General features: G+C 36.4%; 1 protein-coding gene and 1 non-coding gene across 2 annotated transcripts in view; both read right to left on the bottom strand.

The window, feature by feature from the left end:
• Positions 1–24,440, bottom strand: part of INPP4B (inositol polyphosphate-4-phosphatase type II B) — a 501,415-nt gene that overhangs the window by 429,177 nt on the left and 47,798 nt on the right. The gene's annotated exons all lie outside the window — the stretch shown is intronic.
• LOC121101919 lies at positions 20,339–20,442 on the bottom strand. Its single transcript, XR_005833958.1, has one exon. It is a non-coding gene; the product is annotated as a U6 spliceosomal RNA (small nuclear RNA).

The following is a 24,440-nucleotide window of genomic DNA, read 5'->3' on the forward strand; positions in this document are numbered from 1 at the left end:
GTATTTCTGGGAGTGTGAAGAGTTATAGCCTTTTTGGAGACAATATAGCAACATCTATTAGAATTACAAATACATTTACTTTCCTACCATGAAATCCCACTCCTGGGAATATATTCCTTAGAATAAAAGCCCCAGTTCATTAACGCTTACGTACAGCATGATTATTGCTCTTCTGTTCATTTTCACCAAAAATAGACACAAAAACAAAAACCTCGTTACATGAATGCCCATATATAGGCGAATGACTAAGTGAATGATAATATATCATATAATGGAATTTTATTCAGCCATTAAAGAGAGTGAATTAGAGATTTGCCAGTTGATCTGAAAGTATTTCCTCTGAAGGGTAGCAGAATATGTCTTCCCAAAACATGCCACTTTGATAATGATTATTTTGAACTGAAGGTAGTTGAGAGGAATCAGATGTAAGAAGAAAGGCTCTCTGCCCTCCCCTTTACCTATCTGAAAACAGAACATAAATTCCTTTTGTGAAGGTGGCTTCTTTCTTATGTCCTGGACCAAGAAGGGGATAATAACCTTTTTTTTTTTTAAGATTTTATTTATTTATTTGACAGAGAGAGACAGCCAGAGAGAGAGGGAACACAAGCAGGGGGAGTGGGAGAGGAAGAAGCAGGCTCCCAGCGGAGGAGCCTGATGGGGGGCTCGATCCCAGAACGCCCGGATCAGGCCGTGAGCCGAAGGCAGACGCTTAACGACTGAGCCACCCAGGCGCCCTGAAGGGGATGATAACTTTATCACTGGAGACGAGATGGCACTGAGGAAGAACCTACACAGACAAACTTTACTAATTAGCCTTACTTACCATTAGTTTCATGTATATTCATCTTCTCTCAATTTGCTGCCTCGGGATGCCCAAAGTCCTTTTCCTTTGAACTGTCACTTCTCTACAAAATTATTATTCTTTGCTAAGATGTTATATAAGCCCAAGTCTAACACCCCTTTGAGTTACTCATCAGAGGTTTTTCCTGCATGAAGTACACTGCATGTGTTAATAAACTGTTTTTCTCTTGTTAACCTGCTTCTTTGTCAGTGTAATTTAGAGGAACTCTGCCAATAAACCTAAGATGGGTAGAGGAAAAGATTTTCCTCCCCTACACCTGTTCAATTCTTCTGTTGAATCAGAAAAGAAAGGTATAGAAAAATGAATAAAACACACTTTTTTGTTTTTTGATAATTGCAATATAAGTGATTACAAATATACATATAAATGTTTACAAATCACATGAAAACATTTGTATCATTATGCAGTTACATAAAATGGAAGCATGGAAGGGTAAATATTAGGATGTCACCAAGAATTTCCACACTTTGGAGGTGGTATGTGCGGTGATTGGTGTTGAAGATGAAGGAGAACAGAAAAAAAAAAAAAAAGAAGAGAAAGAAAGACTACTAAAAATTGAAAATATGCAAATATGAAAAATTACATATGTGAATAAAATTTTTAAAAATTACAAATGGTGGTCACTCTCTTGTCTTTAAAGCTCTCTCCTTGGTGACTAGGGAAATTTTCTGTGGGGATGTTTAGGAAATAACAGGGAGGAAGTGGGCCCACAGGCTTTGGTACTGGGCAACCAGAGTTCATGTCCTGCCTTGTCACCAGGTAGGTGACGTTGCACTGTTCACTTTTCTAAACTCAAAATTCCCTCATCCATGAAGTAAAATTGTGAGAATAAAATGCCACTATGCAATTAAACTGCTTACCACAGTGCTTGGTACATATTAAGTGCTCAATAAATATTGGCTATTAATATCATTTTTATTATAGTTACTGCAAATCTATGAAATTTCAGTCTCAGGGGAAAGGAGGACAGGTGGAAAGCAAGATGATTTTGAGGTTCAAGTGTAAGTGATTTGAAATTGTCCTGTTATATTTTAAATTCTCCTTCTTATGTTTTGATTCGGTATAGAAACTTAAAATCTCTTAATATGGTATCAAGATCCTCAAAATCAAATCCTCACCTAAGTGCAACAATTCTATGCTCAGACATTCTGTTTGTTTCCCAAACAATTCCTGCAATACCTACTCAAAGAGTTGCTATTTGGATCAAAGAGCAAACATGTTGACACATTTTTTGATAACCTACTATATGCCAGGCACTACGCTATTCAAACAGCAATACTGAAAAGTATGTTCTATTTCCCACATTTTGCAGATAAAGGAACTAATATTGCCATAGTTTAGATGAGTGTCAAAGTTTGTTTTGATGTTTGGTAAGTCGAGTTCCAATCCCCAGGCATGTTCTAACACAGTTTGTTGTCATCAATGTATACTCTATAAGCTGTAAATATTCTACAAATTTAAATGTAGCTAGATATTTAGTAGAAGTTTCAGCTGCCATAGAGTCTTGGCTGAGGTCCTAAACTTGAAGATAGCAGGTGACAAATGTTCTTCACACATTCTAAAGAGAGTTGCTAGACACTCCTACCCAGACTTGCTGAGATAAATCTAAACATGTCCTTACCTTCCTTCTTTGTCACCTACCATCAGTCTGTCTAAAATTGATAAGGTATTGGGGCTTTTAAGAAAACTTCTTAGCTTAGGAAAGAGGAGGGTTGGGCTTTTCACCTCCCTATATTTGTGTATGTTCAAAAAGCATCCCGTCACAGAAAGACAGCTGTTGGGCATCTGAAACACAGGGCACTATGTCAGCTTATAAGAGCACCAGCCAGGAGAGACCTTTTAACCTATGATCTTTGCAACTGTTCCTTTATTTCTAGTTCCTATCCCTGTCTCAATCACGGAGGACCCACAGCTACAGAGTTTTGGGGAAAAAGAATTGTAAGAGCAACATGGAGAAAGAGTGAAAAATAGATAATTCCCTCCTCCCCTTCTCCACTGTTGGTCTGGGGACTTCTTTTTTTTTTTTTTTTAAAGATTTTCTTTATTTATTTGACAGAGACAGAGACAGCCAGCGACAGAGGGAACACAAGCAGGGGGAGTGGGAGAGGAAGAAGCAGGCTCCCAGCAGAGGAGCCCGATATGTGGCTTGATCCCAGGACCCTGGGATCACACCCTGAGCCAAAGGCAGACACTTAATGACTGAGCCACCCAGGTGCCCCGGTCTGGGGAATTCTTGTGTCAGAACTGAGCTGGGAAGATGGCAGATGCCTTAAATTGAATTAGAGGTGAAAGTTATGAAATGCGCTTGTACTATATTTTAATATCAGAAAATTCACTTCTAATACCCAAGGACCTGGGATCTTTCTGAGATATTCTCCAGTGACAGAGAAAGGAAATTCAACGAAGTCTACTGGAGGGCAGTGGCAGGAGAAAGAATAAGGCTATTTCATGATTATCCCTTATTGACAGGTGATACAAGAAACCATTACTCTCCCCTCTGCGTTTTCCAACATTGTTCACATATGTTGCCCTTGAAATTCTGCCCCACATTCTGGTCTTGCCTTTCATGACCCTGTTTCCATACTTTTCACAATGTCACTGGATAAAATAATATTTTCTTCTGTGCTCCCATAGCCTTAAACCCCATTCATCATTCAATATTCTATCCAAGAGTATAGTCAGACGCCTTTGAAATAGTGAACTCCTTAAGAAGGGTATGGCATCTTGCATTTCAATTCGCAGTGCTTAGCACAGTATCTTGCTCTTGTTAAATGTTCAGTACTAGCTGATTAAATTGCTGTGGAACGAATTAATCATTGAAATCAGTCACAGAATCCAGGATGTTGGTGTATCAGCTGTGCCCCAGTACCTCTAGAGGGTAAGTCCAGAAAACTTTCCCCAGGCAGCAGAACGGTTTCTGCTTTTCCGAGGACTTCTCAGGTAAGAATCAAGATAACTCTCACATAGCTGAACACCCACGAAAATAGAGACCCAGGTGTCATCCATTATGAAGCAAACAATTAAGCTCCTACTATGTGTCAGGCTTTAGGAATGAAAAATAAAGAAGACAGCACCGATCCTGTTCTTTTAACTGATAATGTTTATAACTGTTTGAAATGGATCTCAGTTTGGAAAATGTATGATCATCATTTGCTGAGAGCAATGGCAGCTTAAACTCAGAGTTGATGAAACTCTGGTTGTGAGTTGTCAGCTCTATAAAATGAAGATATGGAAACTTAGGTAGGCATAAGCTGAGGGCAATAAAGCAGTCCATGGAACCAACACCAGACCCTTCCACAGACATTTTTTACTGAGAGAGTGTGATGGTTGCATAAATCCCCGACCAACCACTGACTTAAAACTGACATGTCCTAAATTCACCCTAAGTATAAAAGCAAGATGGGTTTACCGTTCTCCTCAGCTTGACTAAACTTCAGACAGGTTTCTTTCTGACTAAAAGCCCCACCCCACTCCCAACCTCTTTTGTTTTAGAGCATTTACTTTTAAAAGTTTGTAATTGTAAATTCTTGTTTTACCCCTTTGATATGTAAATCTTCTCTAGCCTCTTGCCAGTTTTACAACCCAGGAATATCTTTCTCAAGGACCCATGGGCCATTATTTTGAAATATAATTATTGAGAAAGATAGTACCCTTATCTCCCAGTCTCTGTGGGTAGGTAATGAGTCTTACTTCCAGGAGAATCAATTAGCAAACACAGATGGCCTAATCACACTCCACAGAGAACAACCTCCCCACTAAGGTCTCCCAGTACTTTTCTACTAGCTCCTCACAGTGCTTAACACTCTTCTCCCTCTTTTGTATCCACGGAGTTGAGTTTAATCTTTCTTTCCTGTTGCAACAGTCTTGGTAACATTCTTCCTTGTTTAACTCCGCTCAATGCAATTTTCCTTTGGCAGCCACTGCATAGAACTTCAACCACAACATAGTGGTGGGAATAGCTATGATTAGTAAAAAAAATATTTAATACCATTTCTTGACACTATAAACCATGGTTCCCAACCAAGGGTAATTTTGCCCAAAGGAACCATTTCGTAAAGTATGGAGACATTCTTGGTTCTCACAACTAGGGACAGGGGAAGGAGGAGGTTTGCTATTGGCATGTAGTGGGTAGAGAGGTTAGGGGTGCTGTTAAACATTTTACAATGCACAGGGGAGTCCCTCATAACAAAGAATAATTTAGTGCAAATGTAAATAATACATAGTTGAGAAATCCTGCTGTGAACAATCAGGATATCCTCTCTAGGTTTCAGCCTGGCCAAAGAAATTAGTCTGTGCTAAAACCCTGCATCAGATTGTTACACTACAGTTCCTAAAAATAGCAAAAGCAGGCAACTAAGGAATATCTATAAACAGCTTTTGGGGACCCGGGGTGGTTCAGTCAGTTGATTTTGGCTCAGGTCATGGTCTCAGGGTTGTGAGATTGAGCCTCTGGTTGGGCTCCATGCTCAGCGCAGAGTCTGCTTGAGATTTTCTCTCTCCCTCTCCCTCTGCCCCTCCCCCTCATTCTCTCTCTCTCAAATAAATAAATAAAATATTTTAAAAATTGCTGTTGAAGATGCTATTATTGAGAAACACGAGTAGAACCAATAAAATTTAAAGACTCTTGAATGATTAAGCTAATACCACAGGGGTTTACATTTCGCACTGGTGTGGAACACGGTCCACTTGGTGGTGGCGTCCAGGTTCTATGCTAACTGTGGCAATGTGGACCAGGTATTCAACTCTCAGGTTCAGTTTTCTCATGGCTACAAAAGAGGAATCGGGACCCCTCCCTCATACTCCAGTTGTAAAGATGCAGTGATATGATGCATGGTCAGTGCTTAGCATGGTGTCTGACTTAAAGTACACTCTCAGTATGATAATGATTTTAAAATTGCAATAAGAAAGGAAAATAGGGGTCCCAGAATTGACTGCTTAATAAATAAATGAGGAAATAAGTGACATCTAATTAAGTCCTAAGTTTATCGTTTACTATTTTGAGACCAAGCTAACTCTTCAAACACCATTATTTTTATGAGAGTTTAAGATCCAGATAATCCAATTTGTGGGCTTGCTGAGTCACTTTGGACTCATAATCACATGAAGGTATTTCCTAGTAAAAATCTAATTAGATGTTTAATTAGTCTGTATAGGCTAATGAACTGCCACTCTGCCATTATCTCCTTTAGAGGTTCATCCCAGCCGGTTTAGATACACAGTAATAACTATGATTAATCCAATATAGACTGCCCCCACCTACCACTGTCTTGCTGACAAAAGACTAGCCTGCAGTTAGCCCACAGCCTCCTTGGAGAAGTGCTAAGTTTTCAGATGCTCTCCTAGCTGGCAAGTTAACCCAAGCAGGTTACTTGATTTCTTTTTCATTTACTCAAAAAGCACTTATTGTAGCAATAATAAAGAACAAACATATATCTAATTCACTTGTGGATTTCATTTCATTTGGCAAGTACACAATAAGAAAGAAAATTAAACACCTTCCCCTCCCCACTTTGCGCACAGCTAGAAAACCCATACCAGGACAAACTGGTTTTAAATGGTTCTATGTAAATTAATTTGGCTTCTTTTGTAACCTAAGGGTCTAGCCCATCCTCATCAACTGCACTTGGAGTAATAGACCTTAGATATTATGCCTTCTTATTTGTCCCCCATTTAGATCTTCTTTTATTTGTATTTGTCTTATGACTTCTTGGCAATATGCTAAAGATTATCTGAGTTTCCTCAAGAGCCAAATTTTAAATTTAAAAACGCATTAGTACATGAGAAGTAAAAGCATAAAATCCCTTAAGTCTCCACTCAATAATACACTACTAAATCAATATATAAAGAATATTTTTAAACCACCAAACTACAGGAAACTAAGTTTATAAACAGTGGATATCTTCCCCCAAATTTTCTAAACTAACTTATCCTTTAAATAGACTTGTCAGTTTCAAATTGAACATGACTAGGGTTTCTGAGATCTTGGGAAATGAAGAATATCTTGTTTCATTTTCTAGTCTTACATAAAGCAGAGTTGTATTAAAATTTTCAAATATCTTCCCTCTTTATGAGTTCCAGAGGGTACATTTTGGTTAGTTCAATATGCTATTCCTACTTTAACTTTCTCATAAGTTCATTTTTCAATTTCATCCTAAAATTTTTAGTCAAAGAATAAAATCTTCAAAGTGCTAGTCCTCTCTACTGTACTTTTGAAAAGGGAAACATTAAGTATAATTCCAATGAAGTACAGATCAGGATATAATGCTAAGAAGAACTTAAAAGAAATTACTAAAAGTGGTACAGAATTACCCTTTACAATAACCTTAGCATGAGGGCAAGTGGACTGTTTGACATTCTGTCTAAAAGGGAAGACTTTTTATCATCTGGAAATGATTTATAGACATTGTTTGGAAGAACTTCTTCTGTAAATAAGTTAGTACCACTTGTAGATCCGGAGCTTGTTACTTTGGAAAACAATACCATTGTCTAAGAAAATGTTTTAACAATTTTAAATCAGTGGCTCTCAACCTTGGTTGCACATTAAAATTACCTCTGGCTTTAAACACTCCAATACCTAGACTCCCCCCAGATCAATTAAATCAAAATATCTAGGCTAGGAAGAAGGCGTGGGTATCTTTTAATTATCCCCAGGTGATTCCAATATGCAGTCCAGGTTAAGAACCAATGCTTTAAAGAAATGGAAGGTTGAATAACAATAGCCACTATAGCATAGAGTTAAAAGGAATATATGGATATATTTTCATAATTAAAAATGTAATTAGTTAGAGTAGAAGGAAGAATTCTCTTTCCACTTCCCAACTATAACTTTCAAAATGAGGTTTAAAGCCACTACGGGAGTAGATTTTTAAATTTTTGTGCTTTTCCTATAATACTCCAGCAAAACATTTAGATCGTTTCTATACGTGCATATTTATGTTGATGTAATTTGATTTGATACAGCCATTTATAATACTCTAAAGTGTGAACATAAATATTGCTATTTCAATTGACTCTGAGTGAAACAGAAGATTCAGGCACTCGGTAGGCAACTTTTTTCCTCAAATGTAGGACAAAAATATGAAATTTGGTGTATAAGAATATCATAGTATAACAGAATAAATAACTTTTGGCTCCATATATTAAATCTTGTAAAAAAAAATGCCATGACTAATATATTAACTTACTAAAAAGTAGCTGAGGCCCTTTTCGTACCACACTAGGCCCTGGATATACAGGTATCTGAAAAGATATAGTTCCTGCTGTCATCGCTGTACAGTCCACTGGCTGACTTGTAAGTCAGGGTAAAGATTTTTTTTTTTTTTAAGATTTTATTTATTTATTTGACAGAGAGAGAGACAGCCAGCGAGAGAGGGAACACAAGCAGGGGGAGTGGGAGAGGGAGAAGCAGGCTCATAGCGGAAGAGCCTGATGTGGGGCTCGATCCCAGAACGCCGGGATCACGCCCTGAGCCGAAGGCAGAGGCTTAACGACTGCACCACCCAGGCGCACCCAGGCTAAAGATTTTTTTGTAGCCACCATGAACCCAAGATATTGTTAAACATTAGAAGTATATTAACATCCAAATGAATTACCATTTTTCTATGTTTGTCTATGCAACACGTTTTCAGATCATCCTGGTTGATATTCTATAACTTTCTTTATGTCCCATCTTCTAAAAGACCAAGAAAAGACTGGTAATTTAAATATTACTAGTTAAACTTGTTCAGGTTTATGCAAAGGAAAAAAAAATATATATATAGTAGATAACTCATATCTCTAGGTCTCTCAAATTTGTTTCTTTCTTGCTTTCTCACGGTCTCTCATTTTAATCCTCACCATTGTTATTGTCGCAACTATCTAGGCAGAGTCTCTGATACATAATTTGAAAATATTTCTGAAAACAAAACTAACATTGGAAAATTATTATTGATCCACTTAGAATTTTTTCAGTTCTTGATTATATTTTCCGTATAAGAGTAATTTTGCTCATTATAACTGTTTTATAAGTACAAGAGAAAATTACTCATAACTCACCACTATAGCAACCATATTTAATATTTTGACATCTTTACAAGCTTTACTCTTTCAAGCTTTTATAAAGTCATATTGAATTTAAAATTCTATATTTTATTCTATTTGTTCAGTTTTTTTAGTTTCTTTACATTATATTTTAAGGATTTAAAGATGTCATTAGGAACTCTATCAATCTCATTTGAAATGGTATATGGCTGAAATTAATATACAGAGCACCTCAAGAGCTTCTGAATATTAATTTAATAAGCAAATATTTACACACGCTGCTTTATATATACCAGATACTATTCTAGATTCTGAGGACACAGAAATGAACAAAGATTCCCACCTTGTGGAGTTTATATTCTAGTGAGAGGTAACAGACAATACATACATACATACATACATACATACATAAGATAATTTCAAAGAGCGATTCTTGTTTTAACAGTCATGGGATTCTGACACTAGATAAGGAGCTGGTTAGAGAGGGGAGGTTCTCAGAAAGATACCCATCTCCAAGTAGATAATGTCTGGTCTGAGATTTAATGATAAGCAGGAATCAACCATATGAAACTCTCAAACATACGCAAAAGGAAGAAGAATAGAATAATGCTACCTTCCAGGAAATTCATAGTTACCTGGAACAGATTTTCAGGAAGGTACAGGCAAAAAGTGAGCAAGCCTTGAAAATGTCCCTTCCTTGCCAGTCCTCATGTGGTTTCCCTTGAGTCAGATCTCATCCTTTCCTCAGAAGCCACTTAGAGACCAATTACTTTTTTACATCTCACCAATAACAAGAGAACTGATATAACCAAATTCCTCCCCAAATTTCTAAGCAAAGACATAGTTAGAACATATGATAGAATTAAACTGTGTGCTGTCCTTTATTTTTACCATGAATTTCCCATGATTACTGACATTTCAGATTTGTATTGCTATTATTGTTATTGTCAGTTTTGGAGCTGAGATGTGCCAGCTTGTACAAGTGGCTTAGTATTGCAGTTAAGAGCATGGGCTATGGACAGATTCTAACAGTTCAGACCTAAGGTACATAGGCCAGCCACGATTTCCTTATCCCGGTAATAATAATGTGAGTTTTAAAAGAGATGGTGCCGAGAACTCAGCTTAGAGGCTGACAAACCAAGTCTTTAGAGAGGGAGGGAGGGGAGAGAAGAGACAGAGACTGGGGGTGGGGTGGGGGAGACAGACAGCATACATGCGCATACACACACACACACACACACACACACACACACCTTGAGATTATTTTAAATACTGTGAGCATAAATATCTTAGTAGTAGCAAAAACAAGGCTTAACGTGGTTTGTCTTCAATGGCTTCTTGAGAGTGCATTGCTTAGAAGACTGCATGTGTTCTGCTGACTAAGAAGGACAACCCATCAATTTTTACATGGATGGATGATGTAATGTGGTATTTGGGGAATTTAAAATCCCAGACTCCACTAACTCTTGGTCACAGACATGATGTTCAGTCTGAAACAATCACAGTGGGGCATGCAAAAGAAATGTGAAAGGTCTTCTTAATTCTTCTCATTTTTTCCTTCTTTTCTCAAAGTTCTCACTAGGTGAGAACTCCCTCCACACTAACAAGATATTTTCAGGGGACACTGTATATGTATTCCCTGAGGCCCAGCACTCCATATCTGGAATGGAATTCCAAAACGTAATGGGACGACAGAGTCCTGGACCCAAGGAAGGCAAGGCATTTAGAAAGAAACTAATAAAGTAGCTTTCACACTGTCCTCCTCAGAAACCCAGCACCCCCCAATAGGAGTTACCCCAGAATAAGGAAAAGAGGGCTAAAACATGTGGACTTGAACCAGAACACTCCATTTTCCTGTGATATATACATATGTAAGCACATGATGACCAAAGGATTCCATGGCTGAACAAAAGCTTGAAAACCACTGAGCCAGTGAATGTGAAGGCCCTTTGTAAACTGTAGTGTGATTTACAAATGCTAGTTGCTAATATTATTACTGCTGTTTCTTGGTTCTTGTGAAAATTAAATGTTTTTTATTGGGAAATTGTTTAATTAGATAATAAATCTCAAAAAAAGGCATTGTTCCAAGTTAAAGATATATTTTTGTCTCCACCATTTTGTGCAATAAGCACATTTAAAATGCTTCCTAAAGGGATTCATTTGGTGGAGGAAGCTGAAGCATTTGCCTAAACTTTTCCATCACAGATTTAATTCACATGGGATCAACCCAGTTAGTCATCTTCTTGAGTAAAGAAATTCACCACACTTCCTGGTTGTTATGAGAATGTTCAGGGAAATGTTTCCTGCCTCCTTCAGTTAGAAGTGAGGCCCTTAAAGATCTCCATTCAATTACTTCAACCTACATATTTAATCCCAGGTTATAGCCAAATGCTAAAGAATATTGAAAAATAATAACAACAGGAATCCTAGTTAACTCATACATTATTTGTCCTAAAAAGGAGCCATACAACTACAGGATACTATGTGGGACTTCAGTCAATAATAATAGCGAAGCCATATAATGTTTGCTGTATGCCAGGCACTGGTCTATGTGCTTTATATATATTAATTCATTTATTCCTCACAACAACCTTATGGACTTAGCACCATGATTATCTTCTTTAATGGTGAAGCCTAAAGAGAGTAAGTCACCTGCCAGAGGTCAATGTTGGAGCTAGAATTCAAACCCAGGCAATCAGAGTCTAGAAATGATCATACATTGTTTTAATTTTTAGTTTCAGTGAGGTCAGGTATAAGAGAATATATTTTTATCTGAATTCTGCCAATTATAAGTATGCCTTCATGCTTGATATCTTCCTTTTGCTCCTCCGAATCCATACTCCACATTTTTCTGTCTTGCTCTGTGCTGCAGAGTCTGACCTATAGGAACAGCAGCGATAGGCTTCCAGCTGGGTTTAGTACTGGAGATTAGAGGTCAACAGGAGAGTGAGGACAGCATATTTATTTTCCTGGTTCCTCCTAGTCAGGTCACTACTGGTCAGCTGCATCCCTTTGTTGAAACCACAGCACTTCAAATGACTCACATCACTCTGGATTCTGCTACCTCTCCCTTCCTCTGCCCCTAAAAACCTAAAGATAACAATAGCTCTCTGCTATTACAGTTGCTAGGACACTGAACCGTATTTGTTATTTTCCCTAAATCCTGACAACATCTTTGTAAATAGGCTTGTTATTAAACTTTCCTCAAATCAGGAATCTGAGGAGAGATTCATCTTTTCATCTAGTTTAAATATGACAGGACAAAAAATAAATGCAGCATAACCCTCACTATCACCACTTCCCACTTTCTGCACAACTGACCCAGGAAATAAATTTTAGAATTATCCAAAGAGAGCTCCATTACTCCTGCTACAAGTCTATATGAAAATTATTTTTCAATTTTCTTGATTTTTGTAAGAGGCCAGGAATTGAGGTCTACAACTAGAACACAGTTTTATTCTAATAACAGTCATTCGGTCTATTAAAGTATCCTGAGCGTCAAGCAGCAAGGCAGTAGCAGACCTCTTCATGTTGGGTGTTGATCTCTTTAAGGTGAATGACCTTGCTAAAGCCTTGACTCAGGTGTCATAAATCAGGCACTTAGCCTAATCAAGTATAAAAATATCTGATGCTTTGCAGCTGATAAAACTGGATGCTGACTTCCTCGAATCTGATAGTAAAATGTATCCAGGAAATGTGATCCCATGGTGTGGAAAGATACCAGGTGCATCCTTGTTTCCCCTTCAATCTAATTAGCCATTCATCAGAAACAATGCATGTCTATGAATATGTATTGGTCTCAACAAAGACAGTGAGCATCTGAACTGACCTTAACACCTCTTATTCAAAACATTTCAAGTTGATCTTGTCATTTACTTTAACAGTTCACCCTATGGTAAGAATGGAGATTGTTTCCATTGAAAGGGATGTAAGAACAACATGCTGAGCCATAATTCCAAAACAATGGTTACCCTCCCACTCCTCTTCCTTAATCCAGCTTTTTGGTGCTCATAACTCCTCAATGTTCCATTCCTGGTTTTCATATTGAAAGTCTTGCTTTACAGCTATGATTCAGCTGCTTGGCTAGAATGATGCCTTTCATTTTACTATGAATTGATGTTTGCAAAGTTAAATGTGTGTGGAGGTAAATTACCCACTGTCTTTGCTTACAAACCTCATTGTTTCATCATCAAAATGTGTCACAAAAGTCTTAAAACCTATGAGAATGTACGTCTACCAGTGGAATAGATACAACAAATTGACATCTTTCTGAATTATAGTTTCATAGAACAACAGCTGGAGATGGATGCATAACATTGACTCATTTCAGCAATAAGTATCTGGGTAATCTCTTGGGGGTACTTCTGGACTGGCAAGAAGTAATGACTATGACCAAATGTTAAAAGTCAAGGACCCTGGGTGTTACTTTTCTAATTCTAGCTCTGTCACCTTCTGCATGACCTAGATTTCAAAGTTATTGGCATGAACAAAAGTGACTTATTTGTACAGACATCAAAAAATCTGTTCTACTTCACCTTGCAAAAATCAGTCAGAAATTATTTTCAGTGATTAAGATCCTCATTGTCCTGAAACAAAGTCAAGATACAGTGTTTCATTCAAATTATACATGCTTTTTCTTTTCCTCCTTATCTATAGTAGCTAGCCTTTAAGGTAGTCTCCTCCAATCACCTTAATTTTCTGATATTCACACACTTACATAGTTCTCTCCCACATTGGATACCTGTATATCCAATATGATATTGCAGAAACAATAGTATGTGATCTCCAAGTTTGGTTCATAAAAACCATTTGGCCTCTGGCTTGGTCTTGTATAATTCACTCTAAGAGAAACCAGTTGCAGTGTAAGAGGGTACTCAAAGGGATAGCCCAAATGATGCAGAACTGAGGCTTCCTACTGAAACTCAGCACCACCTGCCAGTCATGTGATTAAGCCATCTTGGGAGCAGATCTTCACACCCCAATCAAGCCTTCAGATGAATACAACTCCAACTGACATCTTGACTGTTACTTCATGAAAGATCCCAAGCCAGAATTACCCAGCTAAGCTACTCCTAAATTTTAGGTCCACAGAAACTGTATGAGATAATAAGTGTTTGCTGGTATAAGTCACAAAGATTTGTGTGTGTGTGGGGGGGGGTAATTTGCTATGTAGCAACAGATAACTAAAATACTATTCATTCTGATTTTCTTTTATATAAGGTTTAGTTTCCCCCAAACCTGACACTACACACCTATTTTTCAAGCAAGACCTCCATATAGATATGGCAAAATGGCTAGGAGCAACAGGAAGGCATGAGCACCTTGACAAGGACACAATATTAGAGAATTAATTCTCTAAGATATACATGTCCATAGTTGTACCTGTACAATGAAGGTCCATCTGAAAAATGTTCTCATCCAAGAAATTGTTTACAAAAATAAATACTACATGTTTATCTTCATAATGCATATGTAACTAATTTATCTGTAACACAGATTATTCCATTGTCTTATAATAGCCTAAGTGGAATACTGGTGATATCATTTTATTACCCAGACAGTTATAAGTAGTGAGTTAATGTCCTGCCATTAACTCCTGTTAACTGCCAGACTTGAGTCATATTATTTCAGCTGATAGTGAAACAAGTGAGTTAAACAGTTAAGAGGAACATCTGGCTGAAATACTGCAAAGGTCTACCAGTGCACTTAAAACAAACATGAATTTCTTCACTGGCAGAAAAATTTCAATTATTAATTGTAACTTTACTCTGAGTCATGATAACATTATACAAAGGATACTGAAGTACTAACATTACCAGAAGCACCAAAGCAGATAATGTGTCATTCTTCCCCACCTGCCTTCTACTCTATATGAAATCAATTTATCATTAACATTTCAGTTCAATATTAAAAGGTAATACAATTAGAGAGGATGCATATTTACTATTTATATCACTATACTTCCAAGACTAAAATAACAAAATAGATGAAAAATCACATCTCTAAAATCTTTCAGGTACCTGTAGAATTTTTCAGTGAAACCATTTAAAAACTGTTTCAGCATTAGATTCCAACATAATAATAAGTCTGAAAATACAGATTGCTTTCTTAGTATTAATGTGAATTTCTCAGTATTCTAAATTAACCTGAATAATATTAAAGGTATTGAATTATACTTCACATGATACTTTAGCATATACAAATTTAGTTTCTGTAAAGGGCAGAAATTTTTTCTTATGAAAGTCCTGAAACAATTTTTAAAGAGCTGTAGAAATTACAATAAAATGAAAAATTCAAAAAGAATGAGATTCAAGTGTTTTATATTTAAGCAAAGAGCAGAATTTCACCACATATAAAATGGTATAAATGGTAGAGGCTATGAAATGAGAATCACAGAGTACTTCTCTGAAACATTCAAATGGACAAGGGTTAACGTACTAACTCTTCGTACTAGATCTTACATATCTACTTTAAAATTTTGATATTTCCATTTAACATCTGTATTTAATATATTTGCAAATTGTCAAAGGGTAGAAATGAGGGAAATTCCTTTCTGATATTAAGTTTGGCTAACAGTGTCTTAGGTGTGGGCAGTAAAAAATAAAGCAAAAAAATTTTTGCTTAATCAATTTTATTTATTGTTGTGCCAAAATTATACCTTGTGAACCAAAGAGATATGCCTAGTATTTATAAATCTTCATATGGATTAATTCTTTAATAAAATTGTGAATAGATTTATGCTCAATATAATTTCAAAGGGGTTGAGTTCTTTGCAAAATCATTTATGATTTAATTCTGGGAAATCTTATGCATTGGACTGTATATACTTCCTATATATTACAAAGCTATCATTTCTCTTTAGATATTTCACAATACATGTTTCATGAGGTGAATGAATAAATGAAGAAAAGAAGTTTCCAGCAATTAGTTCTGACAATGTTTTGTCATCAATATACTCCATTTGTTTGAAACATACCGTTAACCTTCTGTTGATCTTTGTGTCCTTGAGTTTTGCTTTTTATTTCCATATAAAAGTATACAGAAGGATTGCTTTCACTACTTTCATTCTCCCCAAAACCTACATTGAGTAAAATGGTTCACACAACAATTTCTCAGAAAAATCAAACAAGCTATCAAAGCATTTATTACATATATGTCCATTACATGTCTAGCTAAGAGGTGTAGGACAGGTCCTAATTCAAGGAGATGGAGAATATTACCAGAGAAATCTAGTTAAATTACATGAAACAATTAGAGAAAGTTAAGTGCTATGATGTATAACAGTATTTCCCAAAAGATCCTTGCGATGTTAACAAGACGTTTTATTAAAAAAAAAAAAAAAAGGCTTCTACGGTCAAATAAGTTTGGGAATTACTTCATAAGACATTATCCTCTTGGCAATTCACAATGCCCATTAGCATACTAATGACCGAAAAGTTTTGCAGCAAAGAAAATGGTTGTATTTCGAGTAAGCCAGAATATTCAAACTATCTTTCAGCATGGAAGACTTTGTTAAAATGTTCCCTTTTCGATCACAAAAATTTTATAAATGAAGAGAAAAAATAACACAAGTATTTGTCACATTAATTTAACAAGCATTAGCATTTTGCCATATTTGGTTCAGATTTTTAAATCTAAATAATAAACAAAAGATTAATTATACAATTAAGGCCAACCTCCATCCCTTTTAACTTGCCCTTCCCCAGGGGTTACCATCATTCCAAAACTGGTATATATTCTTGTTCATATATGTAACTCATATGTTTGGATTCACAAATAATACATAGGATTCCTGTGTATTTTAAGTTTACAAAAATAATATCATTTTTGAACATTGTGATTTAGTAATTGTATTCAACATTAGTTTATGAGATGGACCCATGATAATACATCTAGATTTTACCTGCTTTAACTGAGGAATTGTGTTCTTTGTATAAATAGACCACAAAAATTAATTATCCAATAGTCTATTAAGAACATGTGGCTTAGGGGCACCTGAGTGGCTCAGTTGGTTAAGCGTCTGCCTTCGGCTCAGATCATGATCCCAGGGTCCTGGGATCGAGCCTCACATTGGGCTCCCTGCTCAGTGGGAAGTCTACTTCTCTCTCTCTCTCTCTGTACCTCCTCCTCGCTCGTTCTCTCTAATAAATAATAAATAAAATCTTAAAAAAAAAAGAACATGTGGCTTGTTCCCAATGTTTTCCTATTCTAAGAATGTTGTGATAAACATCCTTGCACACACATCTTTATGTGTCTGTTGAAGAGAGGTTTCAGAGTATTTACCTAGAAGAGAATTAATAAGCCACAGTACCTATATTATCAATGTTAGTAGATATTTCAAACTTGTCTCCAAAGTAATTGAACTAAATTACACACCAACCGGCACACCACAGGAATTCCCAGGGAATCACATCTCTGCAAATGCTCAGACATATTAATCTGGTGTGTATGGACTTATACTGTGCTGATATACAACATTAATTTCCCTTATTATTTTTGAATTCTGAACATATTTTCATAAACATATTGGCCATCTGGTTTTCCTCTTTTGTGAATCATGAAGATTTGACAGTTAATTATATATTTCCTTAACTAATCCTTCATTGTTCAAATTCACTGCAAATTAACTTGCTTGGTTTATGGTTTAACTTTCATTTTTTAATCTTTTCTTTCTTTTTTTTTTTTTTGTATTTCGACAGGTGTTCGTGTTTACCACTTGTGTGACATTTGTACTTTGGCATCTTATGTTTTATTTTAAAATTTTCAGTTTTATTTTTCACATTGAGGACTTTATCCCATCTGCTATTTATTTGTGTACTATGCCACACGAGCATTTAATTGTTCAAGTGACATTTCTTGATTAATTATCCCTTCTGTACTGATTGCTAATGCCACCTCATCATACACTAAGTCTTTTTAATATAAAGGAGATCATTAGTAGTTGAGAGAAGGGAAAGCGCTCAATATTGCACTGACCTAATCATACATGAGGACTGCATGAAAGAGTTGGCCTTCAGGCAGGGTCTGAATACAAGACGGACATAAAGAAATGGGTTTTGGTGTCAGACAGACATTCATTTATATCCTTTCTGTAATACTCACTGCAAGTGAATTAATCTTGCTGCAAATAAATTTCTTCCCTTGTAAGAGGGGATAATACAGATGGTCTAGTAGCATTATTTAGTGAGATAATATATCTAAAAGTGGTTACTATATTGTCTTGCATATAGCAGGTGTTCAAAGTAGTTAGTAGTAGTGATTGTAGTTCATACTGTTCCTAGCAGTAGTGATAGGAATGGTAGTAGGATCTAATTAGATCAATAGCTGTCAGTTCCAAAAGCTAAAACAAATCTGAAAGACACTCTTAGGTAAGCAGAGACAGAAGTGGGGGATTGTCTGACTATAAGGTAAGAATTGGATGACTCTAAGCTGCGGTTTGGAGGAGAAGATGTAAGAGGAATTAGAGATACTAGTTTAGGACAGAGGTTCTCAGCAGGCAGTTCCAACAGCAGCAATTCCTGAAAACTTGTTAGAAATGCAGATTCAAGACCCCAGACTCTCTGATTCAGGTACTCTGACCAAGATGTGGCCCAGTAATCACAACTGGTTTTAACAAGCCCTAACCGCCTGCATGCGAATCTGATGGTGTTCAAGTTTGAGACCCACTGGTTAGGAACATGATGAGTAAGAGGTGGTGCTGAGAAACCAGGTGAACATGGTGTATGAAGAAATGTTGGAGTGAAGATGTGGATTTCTCACTTAGAAGGTGAGATTCTCCTTTCCTGATACCTTTCCTTGCTTCTAGTTATTGGTTTGATTGTCCTGAATGGCTTCCCAATCTCAGAATCATTTCCCAGCATTCAAGTTCTCCTTGCCTTCCATCTACTGGGCAAAGCAATGCCAACTTTGCAAACTTTAATCCCTCTCTGTTCTTCCCACAGTTTCTCTCCTGCATTGTTCTCCTCCTGTTTTCAGCTTGGAGGTTCCTCAGGGAGGGGAATTTGCGTGGCACAATTTCATCGAACATTAAATACTATGGACACTGACAGAGCTTTATAAATAATAAATGAGGGTAGTAATAGCCTAGAACACAGATTTTAATAGCAGGAATCCTTGGCCATTAAATTTAAAACAGTTATCTATCTATCTATATATCTAGTGACCCTTCTCTGACCCCTGAAAGATAAGAGTCTGCAAAGAACATGCTGTATGTATACCATATAAGAGCACTTTTATTTTAAAAACTAATTTCATCTTGAAATCAATAGGTGTAAGTGTGAAAAAGAGATGAGCAGTAGCCAGCCACAGAAAATATTTACTAATTTTCTGATTTTTCATTGTATTTTTAGGGAGTTTTATCGACTCTTTGGTAGAAATCAAGGTGGAGAGATAATAAGAGATTTCAGTATAATAGTCTATCAGAGGTCTGGCTAGAGTATTAATTTTGGCCATAAAGTGTCAATCAGCTACAAAGGATCAGCTCAGTCACAGTGACAAGGATCAACTGTGTAGACATCTGAGATAAGCTAATCTACCATGATATGCCCTAGAGTAGGATGCATACAGGAATATCACCTGCATTTTAAACTAGTGCTGACTGCCTTGTAACATCTAGGGGTCCATGTGTAGCAAAACAAAATCAATCTTCAGTAACTTGAATCATGTTACCCCTACCATTTAAAAATATAAGATAATCCTGGTGTGTTTCTTATTATGTTTTTCCTTTGCTTTATAATTTATATATTGATGCATGAATACATGTGAAATTAGAATCTACAAAATATATAGGATAGCATGTAAAAGGTAGGCCAATAAAATATATCTTTTATTATCACTTTATATAATATGTTTAACAATATTAACGAAATTAACCTACAGTGAAAAAGCTTTAACTTTTTTTTTTTTTTAAGATTTTATTTATTTATTTGACAGAGAGAGAGACAGCCAGCGAGAGAGGGAACACAAGCAGGGGGAGTGGGAGAGGAAGAAGCAGGCTCATAGCGGAGGAGCCTGATGTGGGGCTCGATCCCATAACGCTGGGATCACGCCCTGAGCCGAAGGCAGACGCTTAACTACTGTACCACCCAGGCGCCCCAAAAGCTTTAACTTTTTAAAAACATTTTGGATAACTGAATACTGCTGCCTTTGTGATGTGAAACCATGATTCTTCACAATGAAATCAATGCACTTTGGTGTTTAATTTATCTACAAGCACAAGCAGAAGTTTGAAAGCAAGTTCTAGGGTTCAAACTGCCCATTAATAAAGTTAAAGAAAATTTAAAATATTACCCATATGAATTTCAAATGCATGAAAAGAAAGAAAACACACAAAACAACTAGCAATGATTTTATCTTAGTGGAAAGACAATGCTATTTATACATATTTATTTTCTAAATTCCCTATTATAAGGAAGTATTATTATTATTCATTACAGTACCAATGTTAGTAATCATAAGATACAAGTGAAATACGTACTTGGATTTGCATGTCATCCTTGCATAGGGGCCATGCTAATCTTTTCCGTATTATTTCAATTTTAGTATATGTGCTGCCAAAGCAAGCTCGAAATATGTACTTGGAAATAGTTATAAATCTCATTCAAGCTGAGCCAGATTCCTACTTATAGAACTCATACAAAAACACACACCCACACAAACACATACACAAAAACACATTAACAGTGCCTTCCTGAATGATTAAGAAATAACGTGCCGATATGGGCAGCAGCAAGTCACAGTGATAATCAACACTGTTTTGATATATATACTCTTGGATGGACAGTAAACGAGGGGGTGAAGTGATGTTTCAGCAGTCCTGAATTGATAAGCAGAGTCAATCATATGCATGTACTCCTTAGGCAGAATTTCAAACCTTGTAAAAACCAGTTTTCTTTTTTAAATGAAGAGAATTTTGCATTGCCTTCCCTTGAGCAACTTTACGATGTTGTAATATATAGACTAGGGATGGCAAATTAACAATTCATCTGATGTGATAATTGGGATAGTCTATACCAGCAGCTCTGAAAGTATAATCCTCTGATCCCTAGGGATCCCAGGAAACTTCTCAGGAGTTCTGTGAAATCAAAGCAATTCTCAATACATTATTTTTTACTGTGTTGGCATTTGCACTGATGGTACAAATACAATGGTGGGTAAAATTATTGGGTGCTTAGAACAAATTGAGGCAGTAGAACCAACTTGTACTAGCAGATTTTGTATACCTCATCACCATGCACTAAAATTCATTTAAAGAATATCTTCGATGAATTAGTAAAAATTCATGATTTTTACATTAAATCTTGGACCTTAAGGACATGCTTTAATGTTCCATGTGACAAAAATTAAACATACATATAAAGCTCTTCTATATAATGAAGTAGATAGTTGTATCGGTTATCTATTTCTGAACAGTTTGCCCCAAAACCTAGCAGCTTAAAATGACATACATTTCTTATCTTGGTTTCTTTGGGTCAGGAGCTCATGTACTCCTTAGCTGAGTCCTCTGGCTCAGGTTTCTTACAAGGGTGCAATCAAGGTGCAACCTGGGACCACAAGCATGTCAAGGTCTAACTGGGGAGAAATGGATCCCTCCCCATTTCCAACTTTATCCATGTGGTTGTTAGCAGGATTCAGTTACTTGGGGTACTTGGACTGAGGACCTCAGTTCCCTGCAGTTATTGACTAGAGGGCACTCTCCATTCCTTGCCAGGTTGCCCTCTCCATGGCGGCAAGCGTTTGAGAAGAACCAGAGAGAGAAGTCCAGCAAGATGGAAATCATAGTCTTTTATATCCAATCACAGAAGTGACACCTCCTCACTTTTGCCATGTTAGAAGCAAGTCCCAGCTCCAGCTCTTTCAAGGGGAAAGAATGACACAAAAGCATGATTTCCTAGGGGCGGGGATCATTAAAGCCATGTCAGTAGCTGCTGTCCATAATGGTCATCTCTGGGAAACACTGTTTGTTTTGCAAGCTGAACTAGCTGCTCTTTTCATTACATATCATTTTTACTTGAAAGAATAATTAACCTAGAAACTATAATTATTCAGGCTTGAGTATTTTGCTGATGTTTGCAGAACTGAGTATTTCTTGAAAATAGACAAAGTGAGTTTTACCACTTCAAGGAAAACAATGCTGATACTCAAAACTCGATGGAATTTGAATATTCCAAAGAATGCTAGAATTTTGTAAAACTTGTATCTGGCAACAGTGTCTTAACAATTTCTCGATACATAAAATCTTTTCTAAAGGTTTTGTTAGCAATACTAAAGAATGCTGGGTTTTGATATTGTATAATGAAATGTGTTAACATTTAGAAGATCTGCAAAACTCAGTGACTCAATGTTTTTCAAATGACCAAATGGATGCCTTTCCGGAGTCATGTATATGTCCATTTGAAGTGCAAGATAGACCAATAGTTTTAGCCATTCTGACAGGTGTCAAGTGATATCTTATTATGGTTTTGATTTGCATTTCTCTGATAATTAATGACAGTGAACATCTCTTCATGTGTTTGTTGGTCATCTGTATTTCTATTTTTTATTTTTTTGGAAAAATGTCTATTCAGGTCCTCTGCCCGTTTTTAGTTAGATTATTTGGGGGGATTTTTTGGTTTTGAGTTGAAAGTTCTTTATATGTTTTGGATATTAATCCATTATCAGATATGTCATTTATAAATATCTCTTCCTATTCAGTAATTTGCCTTTTTGTTTTGTTGATAGTTCCTTTAGCTGTGCAGAAGCTTTTTATTTTGATTTAGTCCCAATAGCTTAAATTTGTTTTTGTTTTCCTTGTCAGAGAATGTGTGTCTAGAAAAATGTTTCTATGGCTTCTGTCAAAGAAATCACTGCTCATGTCTTCTTCTACGAATCTTATGGTCGAACACTGAGAAATGTATAGAATTGCTGAATCATTATATTGTACACCTGAAACTAATATAACACTGTATGTTAATTATACGTGAATAATAAAAAAGATGGATCTCATGTAACAGTGTGAGAAGTTCATTGATATGATTTCAGTTCCACATTGCAATTCACCTTTAAGAAACTACTACTTACAGAGTTCTAGTGTAGTATCAAAGAAGAATATCCACAATTATCTGAAAAGTGTGTTATAATACTCCCTTTACAACAATATAATATAATTACATGAGGCTGGATATTTTCCATATACTTCAACCACAACAAACAGCAGCAGTTTGAATGCTGTGAAAGCAGATATGAGAATCCAGCTGGCTGATATGAAGCCAAACATTAAAAATATTTACAAATATGTATAAAAGGACCACTCTTCTCATAAAACTATTTTTGCTTTGGAAGATATAGTTTTTTCATTAAAATATTTTTATATGGACATAAAATGGATTTATTTTAAGTGAATTATTTAAGAAAGTCTATTTTAATTCTTAGCATGATAAATATTGATACATAACCCCACTTACGGGGTTATCTCAAGAAATTCTAAGATTGTAAAAAAGATCCTAAGATCAAAACATTTTTGAGAACCTTTGGGCTAGATTTTGCTATTTTCACAAGGTAGCCCCCAAATCTCAGCAGCTTGCACAAAACAATTCTCATTCACACTACAAGTCCATCGGTGTTGGCTGAGGGAAAGTGCTCATTATTCTCGCAGGAGACCAGGCTCATGGAGAGCGTATTTCATCAAGATTCTACACTCATGGGGCACCTGGGTGGCACAGCTGGTTGGGCATCAGACTCTTGGTTTCAGCTCAGGTTGCGATCTCAGGGTTGTGATCTCAGAGTTGGGGGATTGAGCTCCCCTTGTGCTCCGTGCTCAGGACAGAGTCTGCTTGGGATTCTCTTTCCTTCCCCCTCTGCCACTCCCCCACCCCTCAATAAATAAATAAATCTTTAAAAAAAATTCCACACTCTAATAACAAGAAAAATGGCAGTATGGCAAAATTTTCAAAGGCTTATAAATGTTCCCTGGAAGTTACATATGCTACTTCCACTAACCAGTCATCTTTCTAAGAAAGCCACATGGTCACACCTAACTTCAAGGGGGCTGTAACACTTAATTTTGCCATATACCCAAAAGAAAATCCAGAAATATTTAGTGAACAATACTACTGACTACCACATATGCCAATTTTAATCCGTACATACCTGAAGCACTGAGTTAAAAAGGATTATGAGGCTACATCTTAGATAGCTCTGGAAGCTTATTAGTGTTTTATTGCTGCTGAAACAAGCTATCATAAATTTCGTGACTTAAAGCAACACAAATGTATTTTCCTATGGATCTGGAGGTCAGACATCCTAAAATCAGAGTGTGGACAGAGATGCATTCCTTCTGGAGTCTCAGGGAACAATCAGTCTTTTGCCTTCCAGAAAATGTGAACTATAGCAATATTTATCCCTTAACCCAAAAGTAATTGAGCACCTGCTAGATATGAGGCACTATTGTAAATGCTGGGGATGCTAGGCTGAACAAAAGTCAAAGTCCCAACTATTATAGGGCTTACATTCTAGTAGAAAAAAGAAATGAAGAGGTAGGTAAACACACATATATATTAGGACGTTGACATGTACCATGAAG

Source organism: Ursus maritimus, unplaced genomic scaffold (assembly GCF_017311325.1).
Source record: "Ursus maritimus isolate PB19 unplaced genomic scaffold, ASM1731132v1 scaffold_11, whole genome shotgun sequence".
NCBI classification, from domain to species: domain Eukaryota; kingdom Metazoa; phylum Chordata; class Mammalia; order Carnivora; family Ursidae; genus Ursus; species Ursus maritimus.